This window comes from Myotis nattereri (assembly GCF_964212035.1).
Source record: "Myotis nattereri genome assembly, chromosome: 6".
In the NCBI taxonomy this organism is placed as follows: domain Eukaryota; kingdom Metazoa; phylum Chordata; class Mammalia; order Chiroptera; family Vespertilionidae; genus Myotis; species Myotis nattereri.
Window position 1 is genome coordinate 76,331,820 of NC_138081.1, and position 21,928 is coordinate 76,353,747.

The window sequence follows — 21,928 nt, forward strand, 5'->3', positions numbered from 1 at the left end:
AAATCCAGATGTTTTAATCAGGAGAGAACTGTGGCCACCACCAGGATGTTGCAGCAGATGCTGAGCGTTCCCTGTCCACATCCTTTGGGCCTTTTAGGGTGCTGCTGCTGCTTTTCAATGGCCAGGATCTGCATCTCTATAACTTAGGGCTCTCTTTCCCCAGAACTCTGGAAGACTGCTCTGATTGCACAGTAGCATGTTGGAAATGTCAGAGAATAATATCTCTTCCTTCCCCATCCCTAGTAACCTTCAACCAATGGGTCAGCAGATATGGTATATAAATATACTGCTCCCTTACCCTTTGAGGTGAGTTAATTATGAGGCATGTATTTTGCACCATTTCCCAGAGTTTCCCACTTTAATCATCCACTGACATAGCTGGTTGACAAATACTCTATTGTTTCCTTTGCCTCCCTTCTACTCACTTCCCTTCTGTCTTACTTGGGTTCTGTGCTAGCCCTCAAAGAATTTATATGCCCTTGCCTCAGGATGTGCTCTTGGGGAAATCAAAACTAAGAAAGATGTTAATGACTTTAAAGAAGTAGGGTATAGGATTGGGGTTTTAATGTCCATTCAGAAGCCAAAGTAAAGAAAATGAACCAAGAGCCCGACATTAACATGACCCTGGGTTACCCTCAGGGAAAGGAGGAATAAAGGTCTTTCTTCATCATTTCAGGGAAATGACATGTCAGTTTCTCTTTCTGTTATACAGAAGAAAACAAAAACAAAAATAACTTCACATAAGAAATTGAAAACCAAGACTGGAGCCTGGCATTTGAATGGTATAGGATTGTAAATTATAAAAAATAAATGTGTGAGCTGGTTCTAGAACGGAAAAATTCCTAGGGCACTATTTAGAAAAACACGTAACACATGGAAAAAAAAGTAAATCTCTGCTTAATATAAGCTAAATAATTAAGAAATGCAATGATAAAGCAAATTCATCAAGAGTCAGTGGACAAGAGAATTAGAACAAAAGTTAATAGAACAATATGAAGGAACCTACAAAACAAGTATGCTAAACATTACTGGAGAAAATTGAAAGGATCAAAATTAAAGGGAAGAAACAGGATACGGACAGGAATGGGCAAATTTTTAAACTATATCTTGTAGAAATGAAATAAGATAATCAAAGATGAAAACTCAACTATGGATCAAAGGCCTTTTAGAGATAGCTCAAAAAATTACAAAGCTGAAAAAGACATCTAAGGAAAATTTTCTCAAGGAAGTATAGTAAAATAAAGATATGGTAAATACGAGAGTGCTTGAGAAAAAAGGATAAAGGATGAGCATGCCAAGCATGTACTATATAGTACGTATATGAATATAGTATGTATAGTAGACGTTCAAGAAATGTCCACGGATTGTAGGTGCGATTTTCAAAGAAAGTGTGGCTGAAATTTTACCATATTTGATTAAATGTCTGAAACATAAGATAGAAGAACTATAAGACTGTAAAGCATACTGAATCGAAGTGAAGCTAGATATTTCAGTGAGCTGCAGAACATGAAAGACGAGGGTGGTAGCTCTCACTGTCTTCTCAAGAGAGAACCTGTTGCAAGACGTGCAGTTGCTGTGAATAATGCTGCAATGAGTATAGGGACACATATATCTTTTTTAATAAATGTTTTCAAATTTGTCAGGTAGACACTCAGAAGAGGGGGTGCTGGATCATATGGTAACTCTCTTTTGAATTTTGTGAGGAACCTCCATACTGTTTTCCATGGTGGTTGTAACCGTTTATATTCCCACCAGCAGTGACTGAGGATTCCTTTTGGAAACAACCAAAGTGTCCTGAGATAGAGGACTAGATAAAGAAGATGTGGTGCATATACACAATGGAATACTACTCAGCCATAAGAAAAGATGAAATATGCCATTTGCGACAACATGGATGTATTCTGAGAAGATGCTAAGCACAATAAGTCAGGCAGATAGAGTCAAGAACCGTATGATTTCACTCATATATGGAATATAAAACTGAAAATAACAAATGAGCAAGCAAGATAAACAAATACTCATAGACACAGACAGCACTAGGAGTTACAGCACATGGTTTACCAGGGGTAAAGGGGTAGGAGAAAGGTCATCAAGGGTAAAGGGGGTCAAATATATGGTGACAGGAGACTTGATTCTGTGTGGTGGGCACACAATGCAATATACAGATGATGTATTATAGAACTGTACACTTGAAACTATATAACTTTATTAACCAATGTCACCCGAATAAATTTTAAAAAAAGAAGTGCAGTTGCCAGCAATCTCCAGATGCTGCACCTTTAGGATCTACAATAGTGTCAATCCAGTGGCTGCTCTCCCACCAGACTGCTCCTGCCCAGTGTGGGCATGATGCCAGTACAGGAGCCCACCCTTCCGGCCAAACTCTGCTAATAGGCAGTTCTACTTAGGAGATCCCCCATGAGCCTTGCTAAGGCGCCGAATGTTGGGCCTCTTCCTCCACAAAACCCTCTTTTCCCCCTCTCCTTTCAGTCAGACAGACCTGCACTGTGGCCCTAAGGCTCTCTCCTCTCCGGCTCCCTTTGCTCTGCATTCACAGGCCACTTCCCACAGAAATACTGAGTAGTTCTAATTTTGTCTTGAAGTGTGCTTTGCAGAGATCCAGAAAAGACATACCACAAAGTAACAACAATTAGACTCACAGAAAAAATTTTATTAGCAACAATAGGGACTAAAAGCGCAAGTGAATATTATCCTTGAAGTGTTGAGAGAAAAGGACAAAAGGGAGAATTCTATATCCTGTTAAATCATCACTTAAGAGTGATGTTACAAAAAGATGTTTTTTAGTCTAAACATTAAAAATATTCACCACTTTCCCTAGCTGGTTTGGTTCCCTGGATACAGCGTTGGCCTGCAGACTGAAGGGTCCAGGGTTCAATTCCGGTCAAGGGCACATGCCTGGGTTGTGGGCTCAATACCCAGTGTGGGGCCTGCAGGAGGCAGCCAATCAATGATTCTCTCTCATCATTGATGTTTCTATCTATCTCTTCCTCTCCCGTCTTCTCTGAAGTCAATAAAAATATATTTTAAAAAAATAAATAAAAATAAAAATATTTACTACTTTATAGACCCTAAAAGAAAGAATGTGAACCTAAAAAGAATGAGCTATGGAAAATAATACTGAGTAATGTTGAAAGCTATAGGTAAATTAAATGAGCATTTACCATAAAATTTTTTTAAAAGATACTGGCTCATGGTTTAAAAATAAGGTAGAGCTCAAATACAGACAATAATAACATAGTTTGGGGGTGGACATCATCTGATTTAAATAAGTATCTTATATTATTCTGGGGCGTGATAGAGATAATAAATACAGATATACTTATTTATATTTTCACTTTAGTTTTTAAGAGTAATCACTGAAACCGTAAAAAAATGAAATGTCTAATTTCCAAACCGATGGAGAGAAAATGAATTTAAAAGCTCAGATCCATCCAGTAGAAAGCATAAGCAGCATTCCCTGAACACAATGCATCAAATTTAGAAATTGATAATAAAAAAGAACAATCTCCTTCTTACCTCCCACACTTAGAAATGTAAAATAATCACTCCTAAATAAATATTGAATAGAACAAATAATGGAATTTACAAAATATTAGAAATGAATCACAATGAATATGCCATGTGTCAAAGATGATAATGTCTAGCTAAAAAGGTATTGGGAGGGAAATGTATAGTTTAAAATATATAAATTAAAAATAAAAAAATAAAACTCAGCATTAAAGTAGTTCACAAGTCAATATGAAAAAGAAAACCACTGGATTAAGAAGAGAAATTAATGAGGCAGAAAAAGGAGGTAAAAGAGAGGCTCCACCCAGCAGGCACACCCCCAACTTAGGGCATTTGCACTTGCTGTGCCCTCAACCTTGGACATTGTTTCCCTGGGTATCTGCATGGTCCACCCTCTTAACTCCTCCAGGTCTCTTCTAAAATGTCATCTGCTCAGTGAAGGCTCCCAAGCACCCCGTTCAAAATTTCATGCCCAGTCCCATCAACATCCCTTAACTATTTTTCTTGCTCTCCTTTATTGCATAGCAATTATCACTATCATTTTTTATACATGCAATTAATTTATCATGTATCCCACCCATTATCTTGCTCACTGCTGAATGTACAACAATGTCTAGCTTAGCAGTTTTCAAATATGTGCTGAATGAATGATTTTATAGCTACCTAGGCTATGGGTACATAGATTCTGTCATATCATTTCCTCTAGTTTTTCATATATTTTGAATATTTGCAATTAAAAATGTAAAAATGTTAATAAAAGAAAAATATCTATGCCTATGAATGCAAACCAAAGTATTAACACTGATGATCAATTTTTATATTTTCCAATAGTAAAAAACTTGGTTATATTGCTTTTACAATCATAACAAAGACAAAAATAATGCCCACCAAAATAAATCACATATGCCTAGTTCATATATTCAGTAAATTCTATTATTGTTTTAAAGCATCCATTCTTTTCTAAAATTAGTAAAATCCTAACAATTAAGGCATCCTAAAAGATCATTAAAGAATCCTTCAAAAACAATTTATTTGGAACAAACCTCCATAATAAAAATACTCATAGGGCACTGTATTATTTCAACGAAAAAAATTTGAGAATATTCTTGGACTTAAATGTTGAGTCTAAAAAACCTGGAGACAAAGGGAACTTGAAGGGAACTTGACATTTTCACCCCATTCTTAGATATTTTTGTTTATCGTGTCATTTTGTATTTGTGAATGGTGCAGGAATTCAGGCATGTTTCTGACCGGGGAAATTTAGAAGCTTGTGGTAGAGAAGAGTGGAGGAGGTTTAACAATGGTTGCCTCTTACTGATAAATCACTAGATTTGATTTGCTTTCAGCTCTGTCTCTATCTTCCATAATCAGATCCCTTCGTTTCAGAAAGTGATTGGGTACATGACTGTTACCAGAGTGATTTTTTTCATGCTTGTAAAATTAAGTCATTAATACAAGAGTAATCATAGAAAATTAATTAAAGTGGCATGATCAAAACACTAATGCATTAGACAAAACACTAAGACACAAAAATTGTTGTTACATGACCCTCTCTACTTATAGAATACTGGTAAAATATAAACAGAGAAAATCCTCACTAAGTCCAAGACAATCATAATGTGTTGGTGATAAGGTTTTCAAAAACAGAATTTAAGTGAAAGATTTGGACATGAACTAATGACAAATATAATACATTTACTCAATAATAATGTATATATGAATAGTGTGAATTCAGGTAATGTTTTCCAAAGTTCGTGTGTACACCAAATGCAACTTATTATGTATCAACTAATCAAAAAGTTGATTAAATTGGCAGAAACGTGAAATTTCAGGTTCATGTACTGTGGTATACTTTAATGAATGTGTTTACACAGTTCTTGGTAGTCTTTATATAACAGACCCACTTCAAACAGAATGAATTTGCCTTGTGAGATTTTGTTAGATAGGAAGTGATTCACAAAGCTGGGTTTCCTTCCTTGTGTTATCTTGTAGCAAAGTGCTTTAATCAGACAGTATAAGAAGGAAACCTCTAATTTCTAAACATTTTTTAATATTCTATGGATGCTTGCACTTGACAGATTGCATTCATCAGAGAAGCTATACAAATTGTACAGCGTAAATATTTTTTTTTTTGGTATGATTTTTGTTTGGCAGTTTCTTATGTGAAATCGAAAGTATCCTTAAAAAGACAACAGCAGTGCTAGTGTGATGTGGACAATAGTACATGAGAAAAATTTAAGCAATGCCATTCTTGGGAAGTCATTGATAAAATTATAAAATCTTAAACAGGAATTCTTCCTGGCTTAGCCTGCAGAGCAGCACCAAAATAGTAAATAACGATTTGTAATGAAATTCTAGAGTGCTTTCTGACAGCAAATTATAAGAATGCTACTGATTATATTTATATATGATAAAACTTGTCAAGGGAATTGAACTCTTCTCTACATGCACTCAAACCCTTAAGAAAGCTGGAATTAGATCATTTTGACAACTCCTGAAGCATCTGTTAGGAAAAATATGAAGAGCTAATGAGGTGACATAATCACAATGTTATTATGAATAGAACTTATTCTGAATTGTTTGAATTAGTTGTTTTCTTTCAAGTTTCTGTTCTGTTATTTTTGCCTCACATTGTTAAATTCCAGCCATTCATATTTTCCTAAGAATCATTAATTAAAATAAGAAAGAGATGGCATGAGACAACAATAACGATGACCAGTACTTAATAGTTACTTAGATCTTTCCACCATCCACACTGCTCGCATGAACACATATTATGTATATAGATGGATGCATATAATCAACTGTTTCTTACAATGACACTGAGAGGGGTTATCATAGCCAATATAAAATAAATGAAAAGCGAGCCACAGAACCGTTAGTAACTTTGTTGGGATCATAGCATAGGTGAATGTTAACACCAGGACTAGATGTCTAGTTTCCTGTCTTTCTCCAGGATTCTTTCCCTCAATCCACATACCTATATTTTCTACAATCACTGACTATCTTATATGTAAGTGACCGTGACCAGAGGAACGTCTTTCTCTGCCCCCTGCCACCCTATCTGATAGTCAATTCTCTATCCTTGCTTTGCTAGGCCCAAATAAGAAAAGAAAATATGTTCCTGGTATGTTAAGATGTTGAGTCAAATATTTCCATAAACCCTGTTCCTTATGTTGTTTAGGGTCTATGCATTCTTGGCTCTTGGATTTCACATCCTGGGTTGTGTAGGCTTTTGGGCTGGCTGGACATTGAACTGTCACAAATAATATAGTGTCTATGGAAAAATTCTCATCCAGTTCTAAGTTTCTGTATCAAAACAAAAGTCTTTCTAAATGTGAGTTTGTAAATTGAAGATGGCCATATTTTTGAGTGAAGGGAAATCTATCTATCTATCTATATAAAAGGCTAATATGCTAAGTGTCTCATCATCCGACTGGGTGCTATGATGCACGTGACCACCAGAGGGCAGCCCCTCAATATAGGAGCTGCCGAGCTGCAGTGACTTGGCAGCGGCAGTTCTTGGGTGATGGACCCCAAAACCAGAGAGGAGGGAGCCAGATTCCTCACAGGGCCACGCAATTCCACCTTTAGCTGTGGGTTATGTTGTTGTTGGTCCTGAATCTGGTTTACTGCACACTTCTGTTTGAGTTCCACACCCTGTATGACAGCAACTTTGCAGAGTGCCCTTTCGCACTCCAGGGTCCCTCGGGGGATGTTGGAGAGCCAGTTTCAGCCCGATCCCTGCAGATCAGGCCAAGGTACCCCACCTGCTGGAGGGACCCTGCTCACTTTGCAAACACCAAGGAGGGACAACGGGAGGTTGGCTCCAGGGCGTGTCTGGCCCCTCTTGCCCAGTCCTGCCCTGTTGGCCACCTGCTAATTAATTTCCTTTCAGTGTGCATGAATCTGTGCACCAGGTCACTAGTATATAATAATGGCATAACTTAAAGCCACTGGGCTCTCAGTAGGGGCTACATATAACTATGATCATGGTAAAAACGTCTATGAACACACATGGAGCAGCATATTTATGCCACACTTTCTTTGTGCTATTCTTCAAGCATGTATGGAAAATTCCTGTTGTTAGGATATAAGCCAGAAGCCTCAGCCCCTCACCACCAGTGATGTATAAAAAGGCTTTCATGTCTATGGAGTCTTCTGAAGCATGAGCTCTGGCAAGACTCCAACAATATAGGCAGCACCATGTACTAATCAGATGCATGTGCATTTGAATCATTTCCTGGCTCTTCCTCCTGTCCCAACCTCTGGAAGCTGGTGGAAGGCTTAAGTCCTCCACCCTCTTCCTATTTATGTTGTCTTCCTAGGTGATCTCATTTGGTGCCATGGCTTTAAATAGCATATGCATTGATAAATTTAAGTTCAGTTCTGATCTCTCCCCTGAACACTGCCTCCCAAACTTAATGTGTGAAACAGAACCCTAACTTCTCTCTGCATTTTCCTTCTCCAATTTCATCCTTCCTCAATCTTCTCCAGCATGCCAGTGGTGGAAGCCAAAAATCTAGAATTCATTAATTGTTCTCAAATTCATTTTATTCAACCAACATGTACACAATACACTACTGAACCAAGTCCTAAGTTTACACACACACACACACACACGGTGAAAAGAAGCTAGATGTATGTAGCATTTATCTCTCTGGAGTTGACAGTTTTCAGTGATGATCTTAGCATGATGACATCTTACAAATAACACATTACCTTCCAAGACATGCAGCTTTGTAATTTATTATCTGCCTATATATTCCCACATGTGTATTTGCATGCACACACACATGTACATATATATGTAAATACATGGTTGGACCATTGAAATTACTGATATTTGACTGTCTGAGCCTAAAAAATACCCATTTCAGTGACATGGCTTGACCTAATAGCTATATTACCTACTTATCTATATCTATATCTATAGATCTACACCTATGTCTATTTTGTTTTTTTATAGAGAGTAGAAGGGAGGGGACGAGACAGAGAGAGAAAAGCATCAATGTGAGAGAGACACATCAATTGGTTGCCTCCGGCACACACCCTGACTGGGGCCAGGAATCAAGCCTGCAACCGAAGTACATGCCCTATCCCGGAATCAAACCCGGCCAATGTTCTATCCAGGGAGCCAAACCAGCAAGAGCACCACCTATAGTATCTATTTATGAGGATGCACATATTGTGAGGCAGGAAAAAAACATAATCATCTGATTATTTATCAGGGGCTCTCATAATAAAAATTTAAGCCAGCATACTTAAGGTATCGAGGCTAAATTAAATAAGAGAAAATGTAAACCATTGGGCCTAAAATTCAATTTCAGTTAAGCATGTGTAAGAATTCACTTGGATTACATACTGAACACAGATGTGATACCGTCTGAGCACTATGGGGGACGTCAGACATACCAGATCATATTACAATTCTGGGTGTCCATGACAGCGCCTACTAGCAATATTCTTTTTAAATTGTTTCCACGTATTGACTTGTCAGACCATTCTCCTGATAAAAATATTGGCATCAAAAAGGTGTGAAAATCAAAATATTTAACCACTAGCTTGATCAGAGACAATGTCGGTATGGCTATGCTGGCATCAAGCAATGGAACAACGGCCCAGGACAAGGTCAAGGACTCAGAGGACCCTTACTTATGTGGAACTTGAAACTCATCTTGGACATACTGAAAAACATCTAGCCTGAAACCCTAACTCAGGCTATGACATCAGATTTCTTTGGTGATAGGTGACAAAATTTTAGGCCCATTTCACAGTTAGAAAAATAATTGAAGTCATCCTGCTTACTTTAGATCTCATGAATAAATTAAAGGCAGGTCAAAATTACCAGGTTTGTAAATTTTTTCTTAATTTAAATTCAACACATTAAATTAGCTTAATAATTCATTTCTGGATTGCTTTGCGCATTTTTCTAAGGAGGAAACACTAAATATTTGTTGTGTTAAAAACACAAACAAATGTAATTCATGTATCTCTTCATAAGCATCTGAGGAAGTGGCAATTAAAAACTGTGCATAACTGCTATTTAGTTTGTAATAACTCAATAGTTTGTAATAACTCTTTGTTATTATTCTTTAATGTGCTAAAGTAACAAAAAGGCCTTCTCAGTTTGAAAATGCATGGAGTAACACATAAATAAATTTGAGCCAAAACACTCAAATATTAAGCCGACCTTATTTTTTAATATCAGTAAGATATATTATCAATTGTTTCATAGCAACACTTCATAAAACTTACCACTTAATGTTTTTAGTTTAATATGTTTTACACTTAGTAATATTTTAAACATTATTGAACACTGATTATTTTTAAATTCTAATTTTTAAATTTCTAATTTGTGAAGAAAAAGACCACGTATTACATGAAAACTAAAAATATACATTTGTCTTTAAAAAAAATCAACATATCAGTGTATATCAAGGACATTTTCTCTTAACTATTTAATATTTTCTCTCAAAAATATATTTTCAAGCTATCTATAAATTCCTCATAAGTAATTCATAATTAGACTCTAGGTTAAAGGTAGTAAGTATATTTTGCATTTGATAACTGCAACTTGAAGTTCATTTGTGCTTCAAAAATACCCCAGCACTAAAAAAAATGTGAATGAAGTATTAGAAACATATATACACACACACACACACACACACACACACACACACACGAAACCCAAGAAAAGCCAAAGTCACTGATCATCAGAGAGATGCAAATTAAAATGACAATGAGGTATCACCTCATACCTGCCAGAATGGCTATAATCAAATCAACAAATGACAAGTGCTGGTGAGGATGTGGAGTAAAGGGAACCCTAGTGCACTGTTGGTGAGAATGCAAACTGGTGCAGTCACTGTGGAAAACAGTATGGTGTTTCCTCAAAAAATTAAAAATGTAACTGCCATTAGACCCAGTGATCCCACTCCTAGGAATATATCCTAAGAATCCCAAAACACCAGTCAGAAAGAATGTATGCACCCCATGTTCATAGCAGTGCTATTTCCAATAGCTAAGATCTGGAAACAGCCCAGGTGCCCATCAATAGATGAGTAGATAAAAAAAGAGGTGATACATTTACACACTGGAATACCATGCAGCTGTGAAAAAGACAGATCTCTTACCCTTTGAAATAGCATGGAGGAACCTGGAGAGTATTACGCTAAGTGAAATAAGCCAGTTACAGAAAGACAAGTATTACATGATCTCATATATGTGGAATCTAATGAACAAAATAGATTCAGAGACATGGAAGCATGGAACCGACTGACGAATCTCAGATGGAAGGGGGTGGGGGTGGGCTGGAAGGGATTAACCAGGGAACTTATATGCATGTATGCATAACCCATGAACACAGACAACAGTGCAGTGAATGCTTGGTTGGAGGGTGGGGGGGGAGGGGGTCAATCAGGGAAAAAGAAAAAATGGGACATCTGTAATACTTTCAATAATAAAGATAAAAAGAAAAGAATGGAGGAGGAATGCTGGGATTTCAAAGATGACAATCTATATATATAAAAGCCTAAGCGACCGAACAACTGAACGACCACAAGACCAGTCGACCAGTTGCTATGGCGCGCACTGACCACCAGGGGGCAGACGCTCAATGCAGGAGCTGCCCCTTGGTGGTCAGTGCAACAGACAACCTCCCATGGTCCTTACCCCCAGCCGACCAGCCCCAATTGGCCCTAATTGCCAGCCAGGCCAAGGGACCCCACCCATGCACGAATTCATGCACAGGGCCTCTAGTCTATATATATAAAAGCCTAAGCGACTGAATGACCGAACAACTGGTTGACCGGTTGCTATGATGTGCACTGACCACCAGGGGACAGATGCTCAATGCACAGGATCAGGCTCCCTCCTATCTGGATTGGGCCTATGGGGATAGGGCTCCCTCCTGTCTGGATCAGGCCTGCAGGGATGGCACCGAAACCAGCTATCCAACATCCCCTGAGGGGTCCCAGATTTTGAGAGGGTGCAGGACAGGCCGAGGGACCCCATCAGTACATGAATCCATGCACCAGGCCTCTAGTAATGTAATAATGTTCTATTTCTTGGCTTTGGTAATGGCTATACAGAGCCACTTCTGTACACTTATATATTGCATATTTTTTGATATGTGTGCTATAGTTTAGTGCAGGAAGTTAAAAATAAATTAAAAACTGTATTTCTCTTAAATGTTTAAAGCACCCAACAGCACTATACACAAAGTAGTTATAACTCTATGAAATACTTTTTATAACTTGTAAGCAAATAGTACAAGTTGATATGCAGTACACATGATGCTTACTATCTTTCACACACAGTTCTAAGCACTTCACAAATAAAACTCATTTATCTTCCCAACAATCTTATGAGACAGATACTATGAGCACCCTCATCTTATAAATAAGTAGAGTGAGGCCCAGAAAGATGAAGCAACTTACTCAGGATCATAGAGCTGATAAATGAACCACAATGAAGGGTGCCAGGTTCTACTGTTCACCATTATACTATACTGTCTCTCAGAGCAAAACTCAAGTTTAAGGTGTCAGATTCATTCATTGTAAATGCATTTTAAATTAAATAATGTTGTTCTGTATATTGGAACCTCCTGTGTATACATATCAAGTAGACTGCTTTAACATTTTGAAACAGTTATTTTATATTTTTATAACTAGAGGCCCGGTGCATGAAATTTGTGCACTGGGTGGGAGTGGGGGGCTGGGGGAGTGTCCCTCAGCCCAGCCTGCACCCTCTCCAATCTGGGACCCCACAGTGATTGAGCCTAAACCAGCAGTCGGACATCCCTCTCACAATCCGGGACTGCTGGCTCCCAATCGTTCACCTGCCTGCCTGCCTGATTGCCGCTAACTGCTTCTGCCTGCCAGCCTGATCACCCCCTAACCACTTCCCTGCTGGCCCAATTGCCCCCAACTGCCCTCCCCTGCTGGCCAAGTTGCCCCCAACTGCCTTCCCCTGCAGGCCCAGTTGCCCCCAACTGCCCTCTCCTGTAGGCCTGGTCACCCCCAGCTCCCCTCCCCTGTTGGCCTGGTCGCTCCCAACTGCCCTCCCCTGCCAGCCATCTTGTGGCGGCCATCTTTGACCATATGGGGGTGGCCATCTTGTGTGAGGGTGTGATGGTCAATTTGCATATTACCTCTTTATTATATAGGATTAAAAATGTATTTTTCTAACTCATGTTTAGAGTAAAGATAAATTCTAAACCTAAAGTATTTTAATCATATAACAACAATAAAAATGGTGTGGAAAATGCTGAGATTGAATGACAATTTTATTAGCTGTAACTTCAATAAACCTCAATCCCTTGCCATTAAAATGGGCATAACCTATCCTTTCCTAATAGAATGTTCTGAGAATGAAGTAACCTGACATTTGTGCTTTGCACTAAGTAATTAATTACATCTGAAAGCCAATCCATCTGTATAGTAAGACCTAGAAACTTCAGAAAGGAAAGGTACCTCACTTTAAATATACATTTTAGAGACTTGAAAGTAAAAAATGCAAAATAAATTGGTGAAAGTATTACTCTTGGTAAGACTAGCATCTGGAACTTGAATCCAGGGCTCTAGGCTACAAGTTCAGTGCTCTTTGAAAAGTGTTTGATCCTCATTCTTTTCTTCCTGTTTTCCCTTCTCTTCCTCCTTGTAAAATATGTAAACTGAATTTTAAAAATTATGTAGTATTATTGTCATTTAATTCAATAATGCATTTGACTTATTTTTAAAAGATTTACATTAAAGAAGACATATTTTAAATAGGCTATATTCTCGAACTCACTGTTTTGGTTTTTACCTTTGACATGAATACCACATAAAAAGCTTTCATATACATTTGTCTCCAAGTCTAAGAAGGATCTTGCCCTTAATTTCTCTCTAATGCACCCACACATGGGAAGCTGGTTAGTTAAAAATAGAACAATATTTATCAATTATTTTATTTATGTCATTGCATTATTTGTAAATGACTAATAATTTTTAATAACAAAAAATATTTACAAAGAAATGTTTAGAATATTAGTTCCAGTCATTTAAAACTGCTATTACACAAATTCCTATCTGATGTTTATGCCTTTTGTTTTATTTTAACTTAAAGATTATTCTTTACTCCAAACACAGTAATAAAGGTCTAGAAAAATAGAAAAAAAATTCACTAGATAACTAAAATGACTAATACTTATATTTTCCAAATCAAACTAAAAACTAAGTTGAAAAAAGCTTTATTTAATTGAAAGAGCCAGAACACTAGTTTCAAAGACATGGAAAAAATACAACATTTTGATCACATGGAAAACACTTTTTTCATAAATATAATGACCTTTTCTAAATCAAGGCCTTCTTTAGACCTCGGTATTACTGCAGCATCTCCCTTTATGAAAATGCATCCAAACTTTTGTGAATGACTGAGTTCTTTCATCTGACTGGACACAGCTGGCAAGTGGCATAAAGAGAAGGGGAAATGAAAGTTTTTTTTCTTTTTCCTCCTGGAAAACCAAGAAACGTATAAATCATATTCAAACTGAAGCATTGGCTGTTTGTATTGTCACACAACTACCCAACTTAATACACGTAGTGTTTTCTACTTTTTTGTGAATAACTGATAGCATAGTACATTTTAATCTTGAAAGTCTATCTGTGAGGTGTGGTTTCCTTGACATTATTTGTATAATTTAAATTTTTACATATTTAATTAATTAAAAGTTAAACCAAACTGACCAATTTTTAAACAGCAAATTCAGTTAAAATGTTTAAACCAATAAGATATGTATATTCAGTTTATGGGGAAACATCTCAACTAGTTGGGCATGCAACAGGCCCAAAGGTTCAGACACACCCAAAAGCAGAAAGGAACTTGGAGCTTGACTGAGCCTCTCATTTTGTACAGAAGGAAACTGGTGCCAAAGTGATGACTGGCCCAGAGTTACTCAAGCAGGAGTGATGGATGCACTCACTATCTCCTCACTTCCAAGACTCTTAGTACAGGTCAAGCTGTGCTCCCTAGCTGTGTCAGAGGCACACGGGAGAATTTCCATGGGATTGAAGGAAGATGCTAAAGAAGCAATCTGAAACTAAAACAGACCTCTTTCTTCTTTTACTTTCCATTTTTCTTGCAACTTAAAATAGCACACAATAATAAATATCTATAAATTTTCTCTATTGTATATGTAACAATTTCATGAGGAAAAGATGTGAACAATTCTAAAGTATATACATGTAAAGGAAGTCTTTCCCTATCCCATACTCAAAGTTCTCCACCCAGAATTTAAGTTTTTTATTTGAATTTCCAGAAGTTTTCTCAGTGTATATGAATATGTATATGCAGTTATACAAATGTTAATGTAGCCTTTTATTCAGTTAATACATCTTGAAAATAAATCCAGTTTTGTGCATGTAGATCTACCTCATTTAAAAAAATAACTATATGGAATTCTATTGCATGGATTGAAAATAATGTATTCAACAATTCACCTACTATTGGGTTCAGGTGGTTTCTGAAATTTTATATTACAAACAGTGCAAAAACAAATATAATTTGATTTTTCTTAGATTAAAAGTTACTGTGGTCAAACAGTATGTAAAACATTGACCACTTGGCATCTTTAGATATCAAATTTTGACCCATGCAGGCACATGTTAACCTCCTCATGTCTATACTTGTACCCAGGGGAACACTGGTCCCCCAGACTAGCCCTGGACTCCACCGCACACCCTTCAGTATATTTATCTCATGTGTAAACTCCTTTTTTCAACAGAATCGTATTTTTGTGTGTCTGAAGCAGTGGGCAGGTAAGGATGGTTTTCATCATGTAGGAAAGATATTTCATGTATTTTTATTTATAAGTTATGATGATGTACAACACAAAAAGGTATTAATAAGAATACAATTTGAGCAGCACTTTCAATAAAAATTTTATGCAAATTTATCAACCACTAGAAAGGAAAAACTAAAACAAACATTACTCCAAATTTCACAAAAGTAAACTCCATCAAAATCTCATTATCTATCTTAAATATTTTCATCTTCTCCTTACCAAAAACAAAAAACAAAAAACAAAAAAACCCACAAAAAACAAAAAAACAAACAAAAAATGAAAAGAGGAAGAGAGGAATGGATGAAGGAAGGACAAACTTTCCTTACTGCTGTATTGGCTGAGGCTATTAATTTCATACTTCTATACTACATGCAAACAAATGTATGAAGGATTTAAATTTTCAAATATTGGGGTATATATACATTAGAATAGTAAGAATTACATATTGACTAATTGATTTTCATGTATTTTGTGTCATGTTATTTTTAGGTTTACCCCAAACTACCCTCCGTATAAAGCCTTGCCCAGAGGAAATGGCAGCAGGAATGCTCTGGCCTAAGTAGAATTTGGGTAACTGAACTGCATCAGATCCCACCACTAGGATGAGGCAGCGACTCTGTACCATCAGGTCAATGGATGACGAATGCATCAATATTTTGTCTTCTGAGGATCACTCCAATTAACTTATCAACATGTTTTCAGTTATTTTCTAAAGACACCAGAATTAGAGTTGAGGAGATATGAATGAAATAATATAGAAAATCTAGGATTGGCGCTTAGGAGGAATACACTTGTTGTGTAACATTCAAGGCCTCAGCGACAATGAACACAGACATGTCCCTTTACCATCTGAAGGAAGTGTCACCACCAGGGAGAAGCACATCAGCCTCACAGGAGAGCAATGGGGCAATAACAAGTGAACTTCACTGGGGAGCAACAGTCCTCCTGGGGAGAAATTCCCCAAAACCCAGGACCTTGTTTTGTTTTTATTTGGAAATGAGCATATTTTGGAGGCGAAAGTATGTAAATTTGGACAGTAAAGGCAAACTATACAGAAAAGTGGTAGAAATAAAGGATGGGAGAGGTGGCAGGAAAAGAACAAACTGACACTAATATGTCCACATTAATCTTGCCAGGGTAAAGCACAGAAATTGGAGAGGATAAAGACATCCTAGAAGTATTGGACCAGTATTTATATTAAAGATAAGGGAACTGAGGGCTCCAAAGTTTAAGAAATTTGCCTTAATTCACACATGACATCTCTGGAAGTTCTGAGCCACTGTGTGAGGTCTCCTGACATTGAGGGTGTTTCCCAGAACACCACACTGCATCAACATTCAAGCCCATCATAGGTTGTAAACCTCCTAGCTTGTATCCAATGCCTACTGGCAGCTGAGGCTGCTGTCAAAGTTCTTGAAGGACTCCTACTTTCTACAACCCCTAGTAGTTTCAAGTTCAAGAGATGATGTAGACCAGTGGTCGGCAAACTGTGGCTCATGAGCCACGTGCGGCTTTTTGGCCCCTTGAGTGTGGCTCTTCCACAAAATACCACGTGCAGGTGCGCACATGTACAGTGCGAATGAAACTTCGTGGCCCATGCGCAGAAGTCGGTTTTTGTGGAAGAGCCACACTCAAGGGACCAAAGAGCCGCGTGTGGCTCGCGAGCCTCGGTTTGCCAACCACTGAGATGCCAATGCACTGATTAAATTCACCATGTCAGGCCTGTAGAGTATCTTAAATCAACCACTGAGAAAACTTTCCCTCTCTTCAACATTGTATTTGTTAAGGACACCACTACAAATATATTATTTCAGAAGAATAGCAATGCCTTCAATTAATCATATTAAAGATCACAATAATAGAAATATCTATATAGATAGAAAATTTATTTTTCTTGAATTTCAATTTGTATAAAGCTCCCTCTTCTGTTTCATTTTTCTTTGTCACTCCCTCCCTCCCAAACTCTTGTTTCTCCATTTCTCTGCACAGACTCCATTATTTGTTCATATGTTCAACCAGAATATAAGTTTTAAATATAAGTGATTTACCTCTCAATTTTATTCATTTCACCTCAATAGGCACAGCCTTTGACATGTTGAAAACATGCAGTAATGTTTTTGAATGATTATTTGACACTTTCACATTCATTTATACATGGAATTTTTAAAGAACTCCAAGCTGACAGTAGGAATATTATAAAAAGTTTCATCTAAAAAAGGTTGTTGGAAATAACCCAATACAACCAGTTTATTTTACAGATGATGACACTGAGGTCAAGAGTAAGCAAGTGGCTCAGTACCCAACTAGTTAGAACCTGAGTGAGAATGTCCACCTTGTCCCCTTTCTCTCCCTGCTGTTCCTTTAGTGCGCTCCATGCAGTCACTCTCTAAGCACACATTTAATCATTTAGATACCTACGTGATTCTTGGGAAAGTATAATTGGCTTGATGAAACCTGAGAATTTTGATGTATTTCACTCTCTGTATTTAAATCTCTAACAATGCCCGGTACCCTTTTTTCCCTTCTCTCACCCAAATTTCCATATCAACTGCTTTAAATATTGCTAATCTATCAAGTACACAATATCTCAAGAATCAAAGTTGGAATGTTGCCAAAGCCAACTGGGATGCATACAGAAGCCATTGGTATGGATCCCACAGCCAGTCCTATGTGAACGATGGACATGCTCCCCAAGGTGCATTCTTAGATGAAATGGGGATACCACCATGGGGAGGCGCTGATGGAGAGGGTCTCATCACATTTCCAAAAGCCAAATCCCTTCTTTCTCAGCCCCATGTGTCTCCTAGAAGAGAGATTCCTACTTGTCTATAGACTTCTATGGGATACATAAGCTAAATTCATAGGACAGTGGATTCTAATTTCTGTACATTGAAGGTCTCCCAATAAGTTACTCCCCGAAAGTCATTGTGAGTTCAACCACTTAGAATAACTGTTAGCTTTTACATTTATAAGTTCTGAAGTCTATTCTGGTTCTTAATTTTGACAGTTTTCATTAATATAATGAAGCCCTTTTAGTCTTGCTTGGCATTAATTTACCACATAAGAAATTTCTTCTAACACTATCTTCTGTGAGTCAACAAGCAGCTTCCCCTGTGATGTGAGCCTGGCTAAGAACAGATCAGACTTTGGAAGATTAATGACTAGGCAGAGACATTTTTCATATGGGTACATTACCACTTTGAGAAAACTTGGTCATTGTACTTTTGCATCTGTTTGGAGTAAGATGTGTTTTGGCTGAATAAAAAGCAGCAAGTCAACAATGGGAATGCCCTCCTCTGTACCACTGATATATTGATTTCTATATTACATTTTAGGCTGAATTAATACCAAAAACATTTTTCAAAGACAGTTGAAAATGCCATATTTGACAATCATTTCAATAACTTACAATATATAAAGTGTAGCAAATTCTCAGCAAACATTTAACTAGGTATTAATGAGAGCTGACGATGGGTAACTGCGCTGAACACCATATCAGGCATTAATAGATGTACTGGTGCAATTATTTTCCCTAAAATGATGTCTGTTCCTGATACAACTTGAATTTTCTACCCTATGTAATTTAATTCCAAAACCAATTTCTCTCAGCTAATCTGCTGACCTATAGACACCACTGATTTTTGTCTCATGTTGTTCAACTGAGTCAGTGCACTCTGAAATGGGTCAGCTTACAGTGATAGGTAAAAATCCTTGTAAAGAGGATATAGCCTTTAGAATTGCAACTAGCTAACTCTGGGCTTTTGCTTGAGACAAAAAGCAACTTCATTTTATTAGAGAAAATGTCAATCAAGACTTTACTGACACACGTCTTTGTTTCACCAGCCAGTAATAAAAGATAAAGCAGAGGAAATGGAGGAGCTGCAGTTAGACATTTGCAACACACAAAGTCCTTGTTTTCCCACTAGGCGCTGCAGAAAGGCAATTGTCCATTCACAGCACATCCTCTGCATTTCAGAGCTAATATTTTTGCAGTTCCCAGTTTGGTACATTACAGTCAGATGCAGTTAATCTTGTTAACCGTTTGAAATGCACTGCGCAGGTGATACCTTGCTTAATATCACTGCTAACATGACCCCGTTTTTAAAATTTCAATATTGAGAACAGAAACCCTTTTTTAAAAAATAAAGTGAGAAATTTTGGAAACAGAGTAATGGTTTCACATAATCCTGTCTTACTTGCTATTGCATAACTTTGAGAAGGGTAATAAGTTAAATTCATATTAACCATCTATTACTTGAATTGCTTTAACAAAAAATTAACTTTGCAAAGGAATGCTTTCCAGCAGGGGCTCCCCTCAACATGTAATAATAACGCGCTATTGAAAACAACATCAGCCCTGGGTTTCATTGCCCTGCTTCCTGCAGCATTTAGAGTGTTTACTGTATATGCATGCATATGCCTGCCTTCCGGTACAGAGATTCACTCCAATGTTTTAATAGTCAGCCTGGTGACAGCACGTGAATCTACAGATGATTAATTAGGAACCAGGCTCAATCACTTAAGTCCCCAATTAAAAATCTCACTCTGATTTAAACTATTATTAAAAAAAGATAATTGGCAGATTTATAGTGCTAATAAAGAAGTTTTTATTTTCCTTTCTAAATAAGAAGACCTAAATCATTGGTGATATAACTCAGTGCCTGCAACTGCCCTATTGACTTCTACATCCGGAACATTTTTTTTAAAAAATGCAACAAGGTGGTAAAGTCCATTTTCCTCAAGATTCCTTTTTCTGACACACCTTCTATAGATTTTTCTACCTTCAGTCTCATTACCAGTTTCTTCCTCTCGCCCTAATTTCTTCATCTTGAAGTATGCTATCAACCAACATGACTAACTCAAGAGAAACACTGATTTGCTTTTTTCCTGTTCCATAAACCCCACCAATCTCTTTACCAATATTTTCCAATCCTGTCCCACCAAAAAGAAAAATGACCCAATACTAAGATTTACATTGGAAAGAAATATTGCATTCATTAAAAAGAAGAAAAAAGAAGAAAGAAAGAAAGAGAGAGAAAGAAAGAGAGAAAGAAAGAAAGAAAAAAGAAAGTCCCTCCTCAGTAGGGACTCAAAGTACAGTGAAAATACCCAAGTCTCTCATCAGACTGGGTGGAATGAAACAGTTAATGCAGGCTAAGTGATAATGTTTAGTCAGTTCGCCTAGAAAAAGGAAGGAAATTCAAAAGCTGACTGCTGTAGTAACAATCACAGACCAAAAAACACATATGTACAGGTTCACTTTAAAACTCCTGCCATCTCTCTGTGGTTCTGTTCTCTAAGAAAAATGAGCTTGCCGCTTAAATTTGTTGTACCTACCTCAACCATTAAACAAGACATTTAACCATAGTGGCAGTTCTGTGACCTTTGAATGCCGTGAAATCTCTGACCGGTGCTGCTTGTTCATGAAGACTTGTGCTGCAGAATCCAGCAACTTCATCCAGGATTAGGAATATAATTAAGTAAAAAAAAAAAAAAGAAAGAAAGAAAGAAAGAAAGAAACACAGAAAGCACACAGAGAGATCGAGAAGGAAGGTGGAAAGAGAGATTCTCTCTGGGTGAGTACACCACTGTTCTCCCAGACAAGTGCTGGGACAGAGCCGAGCCTGCCGCAGTGCCCAGACCCACCGACTGGCTGGGGAACAGGCAGCCGGCCTGCGAGGCAGGGAGGTGCTGTCAGTTGCCACAGGCAAGGAAAGGCAGAGACCAATCAGCTTCCACTCTGGCAGCTTACTGGAGTGGAGCCTTTTCTGTTTATGTTTCCTCATTTCAAGAGTGACGTCAAAGGGTTTAGTTTTTCCTCTGCATGTGCTATTAATTTTAAAGTACTGTACTATGGGAAGAATGTGTGTGTGCCTGTGGTTAGCCTGGGCACCCCACTCTCAGGAGAACCCAAGAAACATTTTCTATATTCAGGAATACATTCTAAAAAATTTAAAATGCCTTGTGATGAAGTGTAACAAAAACACAGAAATGAAAACAACAAAATAGACAAAACCTCCTGAGCTAAACAATAGAAGCAAGATTCATATTTTTTTCCAAAGTGAGTGTATGTACATATGCCCACGTCACAGCTGTTGTTTATTCTGAACTAATTCATTTTTAACCTTATCTAAAAATGAGGTGTTGCTTAATCTTTATAGCCATGGATGCAGAATTGCGCAAATGTGCTGGTGAACAATATTATGTGGTGAAAAATAGAAATCGTGTTTATGCTGCTGCTGATCTCTGCCTTGCCTCCAGTTTATGTGGTGAAGCATCAGGATTATTCATGCTAGGGAGATCCCCCCTGCCCTCCCCACAGGGAGTCATTCAGGAAGCAGGGCACGATGATGCCATACAGGCACACCCAGGATAGCAGCATGTTCTCCCAAAGTGTGTGAAGGTACAGTTATTTAAGGATACTTTCTCTACCAGGGGCCCCAGCTTATCCCATCTTTTTCTTCCCACTCTGGAAAAGCTCAGTGGTGGCCATCTGTTTTTTCTGCCTCCCCCATAGCCTCTCCCTTTTCTCCCACCCCATTCTGTTAACAAAACCTCTTTTTTTTTTCTTTT

The 21,928-nt window shown here is 37.6% G+C and overlaps 1 long non-coding RNA gene across 1 annotated transcript in view; it reads right to left on the minus strand.

Annotated features, from left to right (window-relative positions):
- LOC308521333 overlaps nt 1–21,007 on the minus strand; it is a 112,103-nt gene extending 91,096 nt beyond the window's left edge. The window contains exon 1 of the long non-coding RNA XR_013996160.1: nt 20,693–21,007. This is a non-coding gene — a long non-coding RNA (uncharacterized lncRNA). The remainder of the gene's footprint in view (nt 1–20,692) is intronic.
- Between the last annotated feature and the right edge of the window lie 921 nt (nt 21,008–21,928).